This window comes from Aotus nancymaae, unplaced genomic scaffold (assembly GCF_030222135.1).
Source record: "Aotus nancymaae isolate 86718 unplaced genomic scaffold, 86718_ANA_hifiasm-v0.15.2.pri h1tg000108l, whole genome shotgun sequence".
NCBI lineage: Eukaryota > Metazoa > Chordata > Mammalia > Primates > Aotidae > Aotus > Aotus nancymaae.
In genome coordinates this window covers 2,948,262-2,966,488 of record NW_026988523.1, presented here as the reverse complement: position 1 = coordinate 2,966,488, position 18,227 = coordinate 2,948,262, and the positions used below count along the sequence as shown (strand labels likewise).

Here is an 18,227-nt window from a genome sequence, read left to right as displayed (position 1 = left end):
AAATAATCTTTACTCATACTAATATTTCACAACTTATCTCTTCACTTGAACCATTCACCCATTATCACAAAACTTGCAAGATCTCCATTTTGATTTCCTCATTCATCTATGTCTTAGTACTGTTAGTAGCCAATAAATGCCTGGAGACTGTCTGTTGCCTAGGAAAATTCTGTAACACATGCAGTATTTGATGAAAAATGTGTATTCTTCCATCCCTCAATAAGTTTCTTCAATTTAGATGTACACAACAAGAATATAAGCAGTTTTTGAATATATAATTTAAGCCTGTGGATGTCATAGACTATACAAAGCTTACGTTTAACTATGTAAAAGTTGTCATCTCCTAAGAGTTTGTTTGTGGAGGAAAGTGATGAGAAAAATAGGATTTAAGTCATATTTGAAGATAAAGCCTTTTAATTTCACACTCTCTAAACCTGGACATTAGATGAAACAGTTCTGTTATCATATCTCAGAATAACTTTACCAACATAATGATACTAGCAGCTCGCACATGTTTGGTTTATAAAGTATATAAAAGACTTGCGACCCAAGTGGTATACAGATTAATCTTCCCATTCTACAAATGAAGAATGTTCTCTGAGTTTCAGAGTACACAAGTGTTTTGTCCAGGGTCACTTTATAAGTGACAGAACGGGGACTTAAATTCAGGTCTACATTCTAGTTTGAACTGATAAGAAAGATAGAAGGCAGATTAAACAGCATCATGAATGACTAAGAGCTAACTTGGTTCTCTTTCCTCTGCCTCCATCCATGTAAGGATAAGCAGAGTACAGCAGAACAGGGAAACGTGGGTGGAAAGGTGTTAGCAAGAAGCTGTTTCTTACTTTTCTGCCCTTGAATTCTCAGCTCACTGTCTGCTTGTGATAGTGAGTTCTCATAAGATCACATGGTTTATGATCTTATGCTCAGTAATTATCCTCCCCCAAGATCTTCTCCCCTAGGTATTGGCACTGCCACCTTTACAGTGGACCTCTAGGGGAGCACTGATCCCTCCCTATTTAGATGTGAGAGAAAAAGTCCCTAATGATTTATTAATTATGTTCCATGTGCCAGTTACTGGGCTAGATTCTTTAATTTTATATTGTCTCATTGAGGCTGAAATTATTAATAGTATTCCCTTTTTACACATGAGGAAATTGCCAAAACTATACAAGGAACAGAATAATCAAACACATCTCTTTTTTCCATGAAGTGGCAAAGATGAGTGGCAAGTTCTTTAGAATTTTAAAGTTAAAGTTGAAATAATGTATCAAAATGTAAAAGGAAAAAATTAAAACAGCAAAAGGAGCCATAATTCTATCAATCTAACGCCACTATTTTTTGTGTACCATTTTATCCTTATATGCACATATTTTTTATAAGTTGCAGTTGGAGTATATGTAAGTTTTGTGTTCAGGTTTTCAAATTTAGTCTCATAACTATCTTCTATGCTCTCATAATCTTCACAATGAATATTTCAGTGTCTGCTTCGTAAGTGATTCCCCTAATGGACATGTAGGTTGTTTCCAGTGTTCGGTTGCCCAAATCAAATTGCTATGTTTTGTGCTAATAGTGTTTTGTTCTATTAAATTATTTCCTTAGAATAAACTCTCAAGAGTCATATTGTTAAAGAAAAGATTGTAAACATTTTTATAGCCTTGCCACATGATACCACATTACTAGGCAAAAGGGCTATGTGAACCTGAGTGACACACATGAGTCACTTTTGAGTTAGACATTTTCCAAAGAAACCATGCTGTTTTCTATTTATGTCAATATAATGCATTGGAAACTCTAAATGGCCCTTTTTTATACTAAAGAGAGTATAAAAAATACTCTGGATTTTTGGAAAATATTAATAACATAAGTGTATCTCACTTTATTGTATAGATATACCATAGTTTATTCGGTAATCTCCTATTTGTTGATGTAGGTTGTTTCTAATATTTTGCTATTAAAAATTATACCATAACTAATAACCCTATGTATATATATTTCTATTGTTGGGGTGTATCTTCACAACTGATTCCTAGAAGTGGGATTACTAGGTCAAAGAATAAATGCATGTGCACTCTTGCTAGATATTGCCAAACTCCTTTCTATAGGGATGGCACTATTTTACATTCGTACCAGCAGTCTATGAACTGTTTTCCCTCAGCCTCATCAAAAGAGTCAAGTGTCAAGCTTTCCAGGACACCCTTCCTTTTCAATCCCCTGTTTCCATAATTTTTATAGTTTGTTTTGTTTTTGCCTTGTCAGGACTTTCTTTGGGCCTGTTAAGTTTCTAGACAGCACAGACAAGAAGTTTATTATATTTGCCTTGGAATTTTTATATTTACCACATTTTGAGAGAAGCTGCTTATTTGTAATCAGTGTGCTCTAAGACAAGAAGGCTTTCCTTCACGGTCTTTCTTTTTATAACAACCACTGAAACCAGTGAATGCTCCATATTCTTAAAACACCTAAACCCATAACAACAGTTCTAAAAATAATTAGCATGAAAAATTCACCCAATATAATGATGCACTTTGCAAAAGCAAAGCCAAATTTTTTTTAGGGACCCATCATTCAGCAAAACAAATCTCAAAATAAGTTTTTTTTACCTTGAACTTTTACATGGCTATGTACAAAGAGGAAAATGAATGTCTCAGCCAGTGCCAAAGATTATAAGACAGATGTAAAAATGATAAGACATCTCATATTTTTGGTTATGTAGGTAAGAGACTGAATCTTCTTTCTTGCAAAATATATATATATATATATATTTTTTGTATTTCTACCAAGAGGACTATTTTCTTTGTAGAAGAACCAGTGCTTATAGCAACACTTGTATATACAGTGGCCTCTGGGCTTATAAGACTTAATATTTTCAGTTTTGTGTATCAGATGGACATGACCTTTGATACTTTGCAATTTTGCTGAGACAGGGATTTGTATTCTGCACCCAGCACAAAGAAAGGCAAGTGTATGTCGGTTAGAACATCTCTGAACTAGGGAGTGAACTATTTTCTCTAGGGTTCTGGTGGTCTTTAATATATAAACAGGTATAGCTTGTTTTATTGTACTATGTAGATAAGTGAATTTTTTTACTAATTTATGGTTTGAGGCAACCCTGCCTCAAGATAGTCTAGCAGTGCCATTTTTCAAATGACATGTGCTCACTTTGTGTCTCTGTGTCACATTTTGGTAATTCTCACATTATTTCAACTTTTTCATTATCATTATATCTGTTATGGTGATCTGTGATCAGTGATCTTTGATTTTATTATTGAAATTGTTTTGGAGCATCATGACCTGTGCCCATGAAAGATGGTGAACTTAATTGATAAGTGTTGTATGTGCTCTGACTGTTGACTGGTGGTGATCTCCCTCCCTCTACTCATGCCTCCTTATTCCCTGAGACACCATAATATTAAAATTAGGCCAATTAATAGCACTGCAATGACCTCTAAGTGTTCAAATGAAAGGAACAATCACACATCTCACTTTAAATAAAAAGCTAAAATGATTAAGCTTAGTGAGAAAGGCATGTTGTAAACTGAGATAGGCCATAATCTAGGCCTCTTGTATCAGACAGTGAGGCAAATTGTGAATGGAAAGGAAAAATTCTTGAAGGAAAGGAAAAATGGTATTGCACAAATTCAAACCAGCCACAGCGTTCCTTTAACCAAAGTGTAATCCAAGATCCAACATTTTTCAGTTCTGTGAAGGCTGAGAGAGGTGAGTAAGCTGTACAAGAAAATTAGAGGCTAGCAGAGGTTTGTTCATGAGGTTAAAGGAAAGGAGCATCTCCATAACATCAAAGGGCAAGATGAAGCGGAAGTACTGATGCAGACACTGCGGTAAGTTATTCAGAGAATCTAGTTAAGATCACTGATGAAGGTGGCTACACTAAACGACAGATTTTTGGGGTATACAAAATGGCTAAGATTTTCATAGCTAGGGAAGAGACCGATGCTTGGCTTCAAAGCTTGAAAGGACAGGAAGACTCTCTTATTATTTGAAGCCAGTGCTCAATCTGCCATTCCAAAACTCCCAAGGCCCTTAAGAATTATGCGAAATCTCCTCTGCCTGTGCTCTATCAGTGGAAAAACAAAGCTTGGATAACAGCACATCTGTTTACAGCATAGTTTACTGACTATTTAAGTTCACTGTGGAGAGCTATTGCCCAGAAAAAAGATTTCTTTCAAGATACTACTGCACATTTGACAACATGCCTGCTCACCCAAGAGCTCCAAAGGAGATGTACGAGATGAATACTGTTTTCACATCTAGTAACACAGCATCCATTCTGCAGCCCATGGATCAGGGAGTCAGTTTGACTTTCAAGTTTCATTAGTTAGGAGATACATTTTGGGCTAGACACAGTGGCTAAAGCTTATAATCCCAGTGCTTTGGGAGGCCAAGGTGGGAGAATCACTTGAGCCCAGGAGTTAAGTCTTCAGTGAGTTATGATGGCACCAATGTATTCCAGGTTGGATGATAGGGTGAGGTGAGACTCTACACCCCCTCACAATAAAAAGTACATTTTATAAATCTATAGCTGCCATAGATAGCAATTCATCTGATGAATCTGGGCAAAGCCAATTGAAAACCTTCTGGAAAGCATTCACCATTCTAGATGCCACTAAGAATATCCATGAATCATGGGAGCAGATCAAAATATCAACATTAACAGGAGTTTGTAAGAAGTTGATTCCAAACCCCATGAGTGACTTTAAGGGTTCAAGACTTCAGTGGAGGAAGTAAGCACAAGCGAGATAGAAATAGCAAGAGACTAGAATTACAAGTAGAGCCTGAACATGTAACGGGATTACTGCAATCTCAGGATAAAACTTTAATGGATTGATTGATTTAATGGATTAATTGATTCCTGTAGATGAGCAAAGAAAGTGGTTTCTTGAGATAGAATATACTCCTGGGGAAGAATGGTATGAACATTGTTGAAATGACAACAAGGGATTTCTAATATTCCATAAACTTAGTTGATAAAACGGCACCAGGGGGAGAGATCCAAGATGGCCAGTTAGGAGGAGCTCGGGATTGCAGGTCCGAGTGAAAGCACAGAGGGTGAGTGGACGCCGCATTTCTAGATGGATTTTTACTGCCCACAGACCAGGAGATTCACAGGCGGAGGAGCCCCATGGGTCGCCAGCGCCGCTGTTTTGGCCAGCGTGGCTGTTTGGCCTGCGCCCGGGTGCAGAGGTTCCCAATGCAGAGTGAGTGAGACTGAGTCCCCGCTTAGCCAGCAAGGGGAGCTGAAACAGGGAGCCAGGCCAGGAGATTCCCGGGCAAAAAAGCGCCATGAATCTCAGAGCTGTGGTTTCAGCTGATGCAGCAGCTCCCAGTACAGAGCAAACAAAACGGTGTCCCCTCTTAGCCAGCAAGGGGAGCTGAAACAGGGAGCCAGGCCAGGAGATTCCCGGGCAAAAAAGCACCATGAATCTCAGAGCCTCAGTTTCAGCCGACGTAGCGGTTCCTGGGGCAGAGTAAACAAGACGGTGTCCCCTTTTAGCCAGCAAGGGGAGCTGAATCAGGGAGCCAAGCCAGGAGATTCCCAGGCAAAAAAGCGCCATGAATCTCAGAGCCACGGTTTCAGCCGGCGCAGTGGGTCGCCGCATGGGGAATCACACAGGTCCCAGCGCCTATTCAACAGGCGACCAGGTCACCTGGTAGAGAGCTGACCGTTCAACTAAAAAACAAAAGGCTCTGAGGCAGGGAGCCAGGTGACCAGGCCCGGCTGGTCCCACCCCTACAAAAACAAAAAAACAGCAATTGGAAACGCTCTGGGTTGAGGCTTTCACGGTAAACACAACTGAACCCGGGACGGTCCAGCTCTGTGGAGGAGGGGCATCCACCATTACGGAGGCAGCCTGCAGTTCCCGAGGCAATCTGCCGTCACCAAGGCAACCCGCCACTACAGAGAGTGCGTCACTACAGTGGCGGGCCAACATAGTGGAAGCAGTTCTAACTACACCCATATAAACAGGACTGCAGGGAAGTTCACACGGCAGCTGGGCGGAGCCCACAGCAGCTCAGCAAAGCCTCTGCAGGCTGAGTGTGACTAGGCTGCCACCTTGTGGGCAAGGAAAACAGCAGCGGCACAGCGGAAACGCATAAAGCCCTAACTCCCTGGGACAGAACACCTGGGGGGAAGAAAAGGGGGTTTATGAGTTCTGCTGCTGCAGACTTAAACTTACCAAAATCACAAAGTCAGCAAATACAAAGTCGACAGGTGGATAAATCCACAAAGCTGGGAAGAAACCAGATCAAGTAGGATTCATCCCGGGGATGCAAGGCTGGTTCAATATACGCAAGTCTATAAATGTAATTCACCACATAAACAGAACCAAAGACAAAAACCACATGATTATCTCAATTGATGCAGAGAAGGCCTTCGACAAAATTCAACAGCCCTTTATGCTAAAAACTCTCAATAAACTAGGTATCGACGGAACGTATCTCAAAATAATAAAAGCTATTTATGACAAACCGACAGCCAATATCATACTGAATGGGCAAAAACTAGAAGCATTCCCTTTGAAATCAGGCACTAGACAAGAATGCCCTCTCTCACCACTCCTATTCAATATAATACTGGAAGTTCTAGCCAGAGCAATCAGGCAAGAAAAAGAAATAAAGGGTATTCAATTAGGAAAGGAGGAAGTCAAATTGTCTCTATTTGCAGACGACATTATGGTATATCTAGAAGACCCCATCATCTCAGCCCAAAATCTCCTGAAACTGATAAGCAACTTCAGCAAATTCTCAGGATACAAAATCAATGTGTAAAAATCACAAGCATTCCTATACACCAATAACAGACTTAAAGAGAGCCAAATCAAGAACGAACTGCCATTCACAATTGCTACAAAGAGAATAAAATACCTAGGAATACAACTAACAAGGAACGTAAAGGACCTCTTCAAGGAGAACTACATACCACTGCTCAAGGAAATAAGAGAGGACACAAACAGATGGAGAAACATTCCATGTTCATGGTTAGGAAGAATCAATATCGTGAAAATGGCCATACTGCCCAAAGTAATTTACAGATTCAACGCTATCCCCATCAAGCTACCAATGACTTTCTTCACAGAACTGCAAAAAACCACCTTAAACTTCATATGGAACCGAAAGAGAGCCCGCATAGCCAAGTCAATTCTAAGCAAAAAGAACAAAGCGGGAGGCATCACACTACCGGACATCAAACTATACTACAAGGCTACAGTAATCAAAACAGCATGGTACTGGTACCAAAACAGAGATAGAGACCAATGGAACAGAACAGAGGCGTCAGAGGCAACACAACATATCTACAACCATCCCATCTTTGACAAACCTGACAAAAACAAGCAATGGGGAAAGGATTCCCTGTTCAATAAGTGGTGTTGGGAAAACTGGCTAGCCATATGCAGAAAGCAGAAACTCGACCCCTTCCTGACACCTTACACTAAAATTGACTCCAGATGGATTAAAGACTTAAACATAAGACCTAACACCATAAAAACCCTAGAAGGAAACCTAGGGAAAACCATTCAGGACATAGGCGTAGGCGAGGACTTTATGACCAAAACACCAAAAGCATTGGCAACAAAAGCCAAAATAGACAAATGGGACCTAATCAAACTCCACAGTTTCTGCACGGCGAAAGAAACAGTCAATAGAGTGAATCGGCAACCAACAGAATGGGAAAAAATTTTTGCAGCCTACCCATCTGACAAAGGGCTGATATCCAGAATTTACAACGAACTAAAACAGATTTACAAGAAAAAAACAAACAAGCCCATTCAAAAGTGGGCAAAGGATATGAACAGATACTTTACAAAAGAAGACATACACGAGGCCAACAAGCATATGAAAAAATGCTCATCATCACTGGTCATTAGAGAAATGCAAATCAAAACTACATTGAGATACCATCTCACGCCAGTTAGAATGGCAATCATTAAAAAATCTGGAGACAACAGATGCTGGAGAGGATGTGGAGAGATAGGAACACTTTTACACTGTTGGTGGGAGTGTAAATTAGTGGAACCATTGTGGAAGACAGTGTGGCGATTCCTCAAGGACCTAGAAATAGAAATTCCATTTGACCCAGCAATCCCATTACTGGGTATATATCCAAAGGATTATAAATCGTTCTACTATAAGGACACATGCACACGAATGTTCATTGCAGCACAGTTTACAATAGCAAAGACCTGGAACCAACCCAAATGCCCATCAATGATAGACTGGACAGGATAAATGTGGCACATATGCACCATGGAATATTATGCAGCCATCAAAAACAATGAGTTCGCATCCTTTGTAGGGACATGGACGAACCTGGAAACCATCATTCTCAGCAAACTGACACAAGAACACTAAATCAAACATCACATGTTCTCACTTATAGACGGGTATTGAACAATGGGAACACATGGACACAGGGAGGGGAGCACTATACACTGGGGTCTGTTGAGGGGAATGGGGGGGCACAAGGGGGTGGGGAGTCGGGGAGAGATAGCATGGGGAGAAATGCCACATATAGGTGAAGGGGAGGAAGGCAGCAAATCACACTGCCACGTGTGCACCTATGCAACAATCTTGCGTGTTCTTCACATGTACCCCAAAACCTAAAATGCAATAAAAACAAAACAAAACAAAACAAAAACGGCACCAGAGTTTGAAAGGATTGACTCCAATTTTGAAAGCTCTACTGTGGGTAAAATGCTATCAAACAGCATTGCAGACTACAGAGAAAATATCTTTCATGACAGGAAGGGTCAATTGATACGTCAAACCTGATTGTTGTCTTACTTTTTGCTGGTGGAAGGCGAGACCATCCACCAGCAAAAAGAATATGATTTGCTGAAGGCTCAGATGATCGTTAGCATTTTTAGCAATGAAGCATTTTTAAATTAAGGTGTTTAAATTGTTTTTTAGATAATGCTATTGTATACTTAATAGACTACAGTATGGTATAAATGTAACTTGGATATGCACTGGGCAACCAAACAATTCATGTGACTAGTTTTATGGCAGTGGTCTGGAACCAAACCCATAATATCTCCAAGGTATGCCTGTATACAGTTTATGCAGAAAAGGGAAATGCTATGCATTTACATTTAGATTATTCTCAAAATTTTCTATTAAAAACTATTCCCTAATGAGGAACCTCATGCATATATATTTATTTCATGTCATTGGAGGCCTATCAGAGAATGGCGTCGTAGGGAAAAAAGGATCCATAATCAAGCACATGTGAAGCACGTTTCCGCTCTGCGGGACTTCTCTGTGTTTACGCGTGGAGCACGTTTCCGCTCTGCGGGACCTCTCTGTGTTTACGCGTGGAGCACGTTTCCGCTCTGCGGGACTTCTCTGTGTTTACATGCTGATGTGCATTAGAGTCTTCGAGGAGGTAGCTACCTCCTTGGAGTGTTTCCAAACGTTTGACCACGGTATTCTTTTTTCACTGAGCATCTCTGGAAAGCAGGGTTCCATGGAACATATGGCTGTGGTGTCATATACGATTGGAGATTCCTGAAGATCTGTGAATTCATTTCAGAAGGTCCAGTGTCTTCCCCACTTCCTCTTCTAGAATTCAATTCATCCTTTCCAGAGCCGCTAGAGAGCCTTGCTGCTTTGGTTTTACTGTTTCTTTTCCTTCACTCAATCCAGGACCTATTTCTCAAGAAATGGGCTTCTCAGTACTAGCCTAGAAATTTCCCATCCATCCAGGTTGACAGGTTTTTCTAGGCTTGAGACATCGTTGACAGTTATTTATTCATATTCTGAAGGACAGGCGCATTCTCAGTTGCTTCTGCATAAGCAGCTTTGGCGAATCATCTCCAAATGGCTAACTGTAAAATTAGTATTACTAATGGGATCTTTACAGGCTGCTATATTTTGAGTGCCTATATATCCCAGGCTCTTTATTCTGATTATCTCATCCATTTTATTTTTTTTAAAGCTACAGCATTAGGATATGAAAATAATTCCCATTTTACAGATATACTATTTTACAGATGAAGAACCTGAAGTTCAGGGAGTTAATACCTTGCTCAAGGTCACATAGCTCGTTAGCAGCAATACTCGGAATTTTTTTATTTTGCAGATTTGCATGACAACAGTGACCAGCTTTTTTGCCTTCATTCTGTGCTGCTTCCCAGAATTTAGCAAAGTGGAGACCCTTAGTCTATTAGACTAAAAAACCCAGCAGAATGTACTTTTGATCCAGTTTTCTGAATATTCCAGGGAGACAAGTGATTCATTCCTGACTGCTCCACAACCGCCTTATTTCTTCTGAGTGTTTAGTAGCAGGGATTACAGCCCACTCATATCGGAGAAAGTGTTTCATTTCCCCAAGCCAGACAAGACTTTTTTTAATGAAGGGAAACATTCCACTTGTTAGAATCATAGATAAGACTTTCCCATGCTGGTTACCTTCAGCCAGACAGACTGGAGGCATCTTTCTGTGAGATAAAGCGATAAAGCTGAGCTGCTTAAGAAAGTATTGTTCCTCTCTTCCTATCTATTAGAAGCAGAGATGAGGCCTTGCTGGCTTGGTGAAATTATCCTCTGTATTCCGGTAATATTCCCCAGGGAATGACCTGTGGGTTTTTTTAACTCTGTTTTCTCTCCAAAATCAACATTGTTCAACAACATAAAGGCACCACCTCTGAACATCAAAGGCCAAGTAAGCCAACGTTCAGAGAGTGAGGAAATTCTGTTTTGAAATTCAGCCTCAAATCTTCCACGGTCCCCTTTCTGGACAATGCAGGCATGGTACTCATTGTCAGGTTGATCATTGCATCACCTTTGATGCTTCACTTCACGTAAACGTCAGCGTTTCAACCTGTAACACTGGCAAACAGGTGAAAGAGATGCAGCTGACCACCTTGACTCCTTCATCACAGCTAGATGGCTATTGTCTGTGGACAAAACACTCTCATCCACTCACACAGGCCATGCCGGGGTGACTGGCTCAGTTGGGGTTTCCAGGACTCACTGGGCCCAATGCCCAGTCTTCCTTCTAGGTGGCCTCCTTGGCTTCCTTCTTTTGTGTGAGCATTGTCCAGTTTTGGTATGAAGGTTATAACCTCCTAGAATTAGTCGAGAAAGCTCAATTTCCTCTTCTCTTAGAATTTTAAAATATTTTAAGAAGGGTTTGTAAACGCTATAAGTAGAAGTGCTTGGTGGGTGCAGTGGCTCATGCCTGAACCCCGCACATTGGGAGGCAGAGGCAGGCACATCACTCGAGGTCAGGAGTCAGAGACCAGCCCGGCCAACATGGTGAAACCGCATCTCTGCTAAAAATACAAAAATTAGCCAGGTGTGGTAGCACACACCTGTTATCCCAGCTACTTGGGAGGCTGCAGCAGGAGAATCACTTGAATCCAGGTGGCAGAGGTTGCAGTGAGCCAAGTTAGCACCACTGCACTCCAGGCTGGGAGACAGAACAAGACTCTGTCTTAAAAAAAAAAAAAAAGATGTGCCCTTATTGAGAAAATCTACTACCTTTACACATAAAAACAGTTGAACTGTGTATATAATATTTCAGTCTCATTATTTCCACTGTGGAAATGTGTCTCTCAAAGGACGCTTTCTGTTCTTCTCGGGTCTGCCCCTCAGGACTCTTGCTGCGGTGAGGATAGAGACACGGCCCATCATCCTTCATCCTTAGCTTCTCCATATCTGTGCTCAATTTGATATTAGGAGACATGGGGGCTGGCAGCTTTTTCCAGATGCTTTTCTTTTTTTATATTGTGAGAAATTAATAGAGCAACACTGTGCATGCTTTCCTTTTAGGATGTCTACTAACCCGAAATCCACGATTAGGACACATGAACAAATGTTTTACGTGTTTCAGGTCACTCCATTTATTCATTCAACAAATATTTTTGATCATTTACTAAAAGCCAGGCTCTATTGGAGCCTGGAAATACAACAAATAAAATACCCTATGAGAAGAAGGCATCATTATGACTTCCAAAATTATCCTCATTTCTCAGTAAACATTTGGGCACCAGCAACTAATTAATAGTAAAACTGGAACAGCACAAACATCAGGTATTATAATGGCTCTGCATAGTAAATAGGCCCTTCCTTATTTTGCATTCATATGTTTTCTGTGCTGTGTGTGCCCTCTTCTAAACAGACTCATGGGAGATGGTAAAGTTAGTAGGGTGTGAATATAGCAGTAAAATCACAGGTCCTTTATAGGAGAGGCAGTGTGGTAGCCAAGAACACAGACTTTGGAGTTAGATGGACCTGAGTTTGAGTCCTAGTTTTGTCACTTACAGGCTATGATATCTTAAGCAAGTTATTTAAACTGTAACCCTCAGTGCCTTCTTCGTAAAATGGAGATAGCAATACATAATTCCTGACCATGTTTTGATGATCAAATGACATGGTATTCTTAAGTCCTAAGTGCTGTGTCTAATGTGAAGTAAGTAGCCAATTAATGATGGCTGATAGATTAATAATCATAATTATTGTTCAAGAAGACTGGCAAAATAAAGTATTTATGGGACATCAGTTCACAGTTCACAGAATGTAGGAGCAAGTGAGATACAAAAACTAACAGAGTTGGGTTATCCAAGAAAGTTAAATGCCAAGGGGTCATGGATGAAGTACTTTGTGTATTTAAGTCCCTCTTAAAAGTCTAGACAAACCCTGCATTCATGGATGAGTTTCACATTTAAGCAGAGGAGCTATGATAAGGACTAAGTCAGAAAACACATCCCAGTGCTAATTTAGGTTAGCCATTCACGTAGTTTCTGCGTTATCTCTCTGTAGGACAGCCTACTATGATGGGCAGAATTCTAAAAATGCCCCCCACTCCTGAAGATGTCTGCCCCCTTGTTATTTAACCAAACACTAATCTAGGTACTTGATATGGTTTGGCTGTGTCCCCACACAAATCTCATCTTGAATTCCTGCACGTTGTGGGAGGGACCCAGTGGGAGGTAACTGAATCATGGGGGCAAGCCTTTCTTGTGCTGTTCTTGTGATAGTGAATAAGTATTACAAGATCTGTTGGTTTTAAAAAGAGGAGTTCCCCTGTACAAGCTCTCTCTCCACCTGCTGCCATCCATGTAAGACATGACTTGCTCCTCCTTGCCTGTCACCATGATTGTGAGGCTTCCCCAGCCATGTGGAACTGTAAATCCAATTAAACCTCTTTCTTTTGTGAAATGCCCAGTCTTGGGTATGGCTATCAGTAGCATGAAAATGGACTAACTCAGTACTATTGGAAGGGGCTTTGTAGATGGAATTAAGATTACTAATATGCTAGCCTTAAAATAGGGAGATTATCCTGGATTGAGTAAACTCAATGTAATCCCATGAGCCCTTACAAGCAGTAGAAGCAGATGTGGTACATGGAGGAGAAATGAGGTAGAAGGCACAGTTGGAGACATTTGAAGAGAGGGACTTGATAGGCCACTGCTGGTTTGAAAGGTGTAAGTGGGGACATGAGTCAGAGAGTACAGGTACTCTCTAGAAGCTAAGAATGACTCCTGGCCAACAGCCAGCAAGTGAACAGAGACCTTGGTCCTACAACCACAAGGAACTAGATTCTGCCAATAATCTGAATGAGCTTGGAAGTGGATTCATCCCCAAGCCTCCCAAGAAGAGCCCACCTTGATATTGGCAATGTGAAATCCAGAGCGGAGAAACTAGTTGAGCTAACCTGTACTTCTGACCCACAGAAACTATGAAATAATACATATATGTTGTTGGTAGCCATCAAGTTTGTAGTAATCTGTTACAGTAGTGACAGAAAACTAATATGCCCACCCCGTCCCAACAAGCATTCAGATCATGTCTGATCTAAATACAAGCATCTGAAATTCATTCTAAAGGGCTTTTTCTGACCACAGGAATCCACTTGAAAGTACGGAGGAATTAACCAGGCCCTCCCAGGTTTAGCCCTCAACCAGTGATTAAGTTGGTGGATATATACTTTGGGCAGGCCTCTTGCCCCGCTCCTTGGGGAGACTCTGAGGTTTCCTGTACTAGACAGAGTTCCCTAGTGTGATTGAGCCCCATGGTTGCCCACGGCAGTAACCTGCTTATTAACACACTTTTTGTTGAATTTCTTCCTTTCCCCATCTCACCTCCTCACTTCCCCACTAGGCTTTCTTCGGATCACCTTCCCAATAAATGACTTGCACCTACATCCTTATTTCAGGGTCTGCTTCCACAGTGGCATCCTAAGACACTAAGCTCACAAAACTGGGGTGGGAGTAAAGGAAGCCAAGGAGGTCGCTATAACATTTTCTCATGTAAAAACTGGGTTTACTTCCCTGCTGAGATTTAAATCTGAGTAGGCATGGAGTCAATGAAAAGGACATGGACTTTAGTATAACACAGATCGAATCCCAACTCTACCACTTATCAAATGAAAAAACACTAGCAAGTTATATAACCTCTCCAGGTCTCTGTTTTGTCTTCTGTGAAATCAGATTAGTATCTACCTTTCACTTTTAAAATCTGTAAGAAGCAATGTATGTGAAGTGCTAGGCCCATCGTAAACACTCTAAATATGGTATCTTCCTATGAATTATTAGTTAAAAACTTCACAGCAGGAAAAATAATGAACTCTTTGATTTAAATTAGTGCCTTTTCGCATATCCCATATTTATGCCTTTGTCATATTATGTTACAGCTAGCAGAGATGGTAGTCAAGCACTCTTGGTATAAATAACTAAGTTCTCAGGAATTTTGATGCTTAACGAGGCAAAGCAGCTTGCCCCAGTCACAGAGCTCATTAGTGTGAAATAGAAATCTCTTGTGTTAAATCACGGTATTTAAATATTCATTGTTACCAGGTTAATCCAATCATTTTCAAATATCAAAGACTTACATAATTAACCATATCAGTTGCTGAGCTCTGAAGAGATCTAGAAAATTCAGTTTTTTCTCCTACTTCTCCAAAATCACCTATTTTAGATTTGGGGAAGAAAAAAAAAATGAACCATTTTCTTTGCCATTTAGTGCCCTTTTAGAGCTGTCTGTAATTGTTACATTTTCTGATACGTTAAAATCCAAGTTATATTTTTTAAAGTGGCCAGAGCAGAATTTTTCTGACATGAGGCACCGAGAACAAAGCTAATAATAGTCCTTTAGGAAATTTCTGACTTACCAAACAAGCAGCACAAATGGCCAAGGAAAACAAACAAGGGGCTCTTCTAAAATCCAGGGACATTTTCTTCCCCATGTTAGCAACTGTCGGCAAACAGTCTGGCTATATTCAGGAAGAGTTCTCTTAATTAACCAGCCCATCCTCATTTGTTTCTTCCGCTTTGGGAATTCACCAGAGTTGGCTCATTTTGAAGAAATTCCCATTAGTTAGTTTTTAGGTCCCCAAGCAGAAGGCGGAAGCTGCAAGATAAGGTGCTGCCAAATAGGAAGCAAAAAGCACATTAAAAATTTAAGTCTCAGGTCATCCTGGAAGCTCAAGGAGGATTAGTGAAATCACAAACTCCTCTGGAAGCAGAAGAGCAAAGAGAATAGATTAATATATACATATTTGTCTTAATTCTTTAACAGCTATTCTCTTTTTTTTTGGTAAAAATTCTTACACATTCACTTTCCATGTTTAAGAATTCAAAGGACTACTCACCCTAAATTTTCCTTGTATTTTCTCAACACTTTACAAGTGGGGTTCTAGCCTTCCAGTTCCAAAGAGAGGTGTCATAATTATAGTAAAATTTTGATTAAAATTCTGATACCTATAGCTGAGCACCACTAGAAAACTAGTGTTTTCTCCAAGTTAGTTGGCCCTAGGCCAATATATCTCAACGTGTGATGGGATCTGGTCATCTTACATGTTCTGTATTAGAATCACCTGAGATATTCGTTTAACGTCCAAATTCCTGGGCTCCACCCAGACCTATTGAGTCAGATCCTCTGAGTATTGGAACTAAAGATGTGCATTTTAGGTGAGCTGTCCAGGTGATTCTTCTTCATGTTAAAGTCTGAGAACCCTACACTTCCCCTTGGGTGTGGGAGAGCAGAGTGAGATAGAGCCCGGAGCTCCTACTCAACTCAGATATTACACGATGTCTATAAATTCCACGTGAGTAAACATGGCTTTCTGGGAAATAAACTTAGGACCAGACACATTTTCATCAAATATATTTAGGTTTTGATCAAACAAAAAATGCCATTCTCTACTGTGGTGATATACTGACGTTTTCTTTCACAATTTTGGGAATGCAAGAAATACCATGTTTGTATTTTACAAATAGGGTTGAATCTTTATTGGGATTTCCTCCCTCTACCTAAGACTCTACAAAGGTAACTTAGATGTTAGCAGAGTAGAACTTTTTTTTAATGGGAGAGGGGGAACCAAGGCTTTCAAAACCAAGCACTCAGAGGTAAAATAAGTCTTCCCAGAGGTAAGGGAACAGACAGCCTCAGGAAGGCAGGAGGACACCACTGCCCTGCTTCCCAGTCACATTCAGCCCTGAGGAACCCAAAATAACTTCACTCCTTGATAGACGCTTTTGCCACATGTGGTTATGGCCAGTGCTGCTTTCCACTAAACCCAATAACCTTCTGTCCACAGGGTAGCCTTGGTTAAAATTCTGACTTTCTTAGGGTCCCTAATCTTGGCTTTCTCTCTGTCTCCCACTCCCTTTGCCATAAAAGTGAGAATGAGTGGGCCTGGGCACAGAGTAAAAGTGGTTAAAGTCTTTGATGCCTGATTAAAGGGTGTGGAGGAGAGGACAAGGGACTTCCAGGAAAAGAGACAATAAAGACAGGAAGGGTGACACCTCCGAGATGAAATAGCCCTGGTGGCAGACACTAGGGTGTGCCTGTGTTTGGCACCCTCTTCTTTCCTCTTTACATTCTCGTCCGTGTAGGGGATGCTTCCCCCATGTAGGAAATTGCCAACAGGGTCCCTATGAGGCCAGCCTTGAAAACTAGCAGTCCAGTAACAGCCAGCTACATCTTCAGAGCTTGAAAGATGCAGTGGAGCTTCGAAGCACCCTTAATCAGCCTGTTTCTTGGGGGAGATTTTGGATTATTTGAAGAAGGGGATAATATTCAATATACCCAACTATTCAAATCTCACCCAATTTCCTCTTCTACTCCCCCTGATATCCCCCCCACCCCCGAAAAAAAAAACAAGCAATTGCCTCTCATGAGATCCTGATAGGAAAATACAGGTGAAGAAGCTATAGTCTGGCCGTAATCCCACTCCTACCCTGCGCAGGGCCACGGTCTCTCCATGAGAGGAAAGTCGGGTCTGTCTGTGGCATCTTCAGCAGCCCAGGCAGCCAGAAGGGAGTCCATCAGCTCCCAGTACCCATGTAGCTGATTTGCAGTCCCGACCTCAGGGGCTGGGACATAGAAAATATTGTGGGAGAATGCAGATAATTGTAAGGGTGAGTGGATTTTGAATAACATACCTCTGGTTGAAACATACATATCTATGATATCTAAAAATATGTACATATTGTAAACCAAAAAGTAATTGTAGCCTATCTCAATAGATAGGAGCTTTATTTTGTCAAGGCTGAATATGTACCCAGGAAAAAGAAACACAAGTCACTGTAAGATCTGTGACTCGTACTTTTTCCAGAGGGTTTTGGGAACTTCCATCTTTAGAGAGGAAAGAGCAAGCAGGAGGGGTAGAAAAGAATGAAAGATGGGTTGGCAATTAGGCAAGTATTTATTGTTGCAAGGCTCTGATGAACACTCAGTGAGTCTACACTTTACACGTAAAAAGAAGGGAGAGAGAAATTATCCATTCATCTTGTGCTCAGTACACGATAAAGTCAGCCTGTGAAATTACTGCTTTATACAATAAAGTCAGCCTGTGAAATTACTGCTTTATACAATAAAGTCAGCCTGTGAAATTACTGCTTTATACAATAAAGTCAGCCTGTGAAATTACAGCTATTTGGGAACAGAAGGAAGAAGCGTTTCGCATGACTCATTTCCCAAGCTTAACTTTCTCTTTGGCATAGTGAATTTGGCATCTTGAGATTCTATTTTTCTTTCATAATATTTTATATTTATATATATTATACGTATATAGTATCTACATATAAGTTACTGTTACTCACTTATCTCTTCCTCTCCTTATTTGTCTTATTCTTCCGATGTTGGATTCTCTCCCTGAAGCTTTCTCAATGTAAATTTAGAATAATCATTTTGCCCTTTCGTGGTAGAGAAAATCTGCTTTTGAATCAGAAACTTGTGGGAAGTGTGGCTTAGGGCTC

The 18,227-nt window shown here is 40.7% G+C and overlaps 2 protein-coding genes across 2 annotated transcripts in view; one reads left to right on the top strand and one right to left on the bottom strand.

Moving 5' to 3' along the window:
* FIRRM (FIGNL1 interacting regulator of recombination and mitosis) overlaps positions 1-15,216 on the bottom strand; it is a 158,587-nt gene extending 143,371 nt beyond the window's left edge. Inside the window, exon 1 of the transcript XR_010340471.1 lies at positions 15,137-15,216. The gene's annotated coding sequence lies outside the window, so the exon portion shown is untranslated. The remainder of the gene's footprint in view (positions 1-15,136) is intronic.
* Positions 1-18,227, top strand: part of SELE (selectin E) — a 41,530-nt gene that overhangs the window by 9,369 nt on the left and 13,934 nt on the right. The window lies entirely within an intron of this gene.